Source organism: Octopus bimaculoides, chromosome 1 (assembly GCF_001194135.2).
Source record: "Octopus bimaculoides isolate UCB-OBI-ISO-001 chromosome 1, ASM119413v2, whole genome shotgun sequence".
In the NCBI taxonomy this organism is placed as follows: Eukaryota; Metazoa; Mollusca; class Cephalopoda; order Octopoda; family Octopodidae; genus Octopus; species Octopus bimaculoides.
In genome coordinates, this window is record NC_068981.1 from 72,013 (window position 1) to 72,512 (window position 500).

At 41.0% G+C, this 500-nt stretch overlaps 1 protein-coding gene across 1 annotated transcript in view; it reads left to right on the top strand.

Moving 5' to 3' along the window:
• The window catches only part of LOC106877895 (T-box transcription factor TBX10), a 65,007-nt gene that overhangs the window by 18,906 nt on the left and 45,601 nt on the right, over positions 1-500 (top strand). The window lies entirely within an intron of this gene.

Here is a 500-nt window from a genome sequence, read left to right on the forward strand (position 1 = left end):
TATATATATATAGGAAGCTCACCGTCAGTTACGACGAGTAGGGTCCCAGCTGATCTGATCAACGGAACAGCACGTATATTAAATGTGCAAGTGGCTGAGCACTCCACAGACACGTGTACCCTTAACGTACTTCCCGGGGAGATTCAGCGTGATATATAACGTGACAAGTCCGGCCCTTTGAAATACAGGTGCTACTCATTTTTGCTAGCTGAGTGGACTAGATTAACGTGAAATAAAGTGCGTCTTGCGCAAGGACACAACGCGCCACCGCCGGGAATCGAATTCGCGACCCAAACACACACAAACACACGCCACACATATATGTAATATGTATGTGCATGTGTGTTTGTATATATATATATGTATATATAAGTTCAAAAAAAAAGAAAAAGACAAAAAACAACAACGTGAGGACGTGATACAGATTGTGTTACTAGACGCTCGGGAAAGGAAAGAGAGAGAGAGTATAAGATTTATATATATATATATATATATGCTGG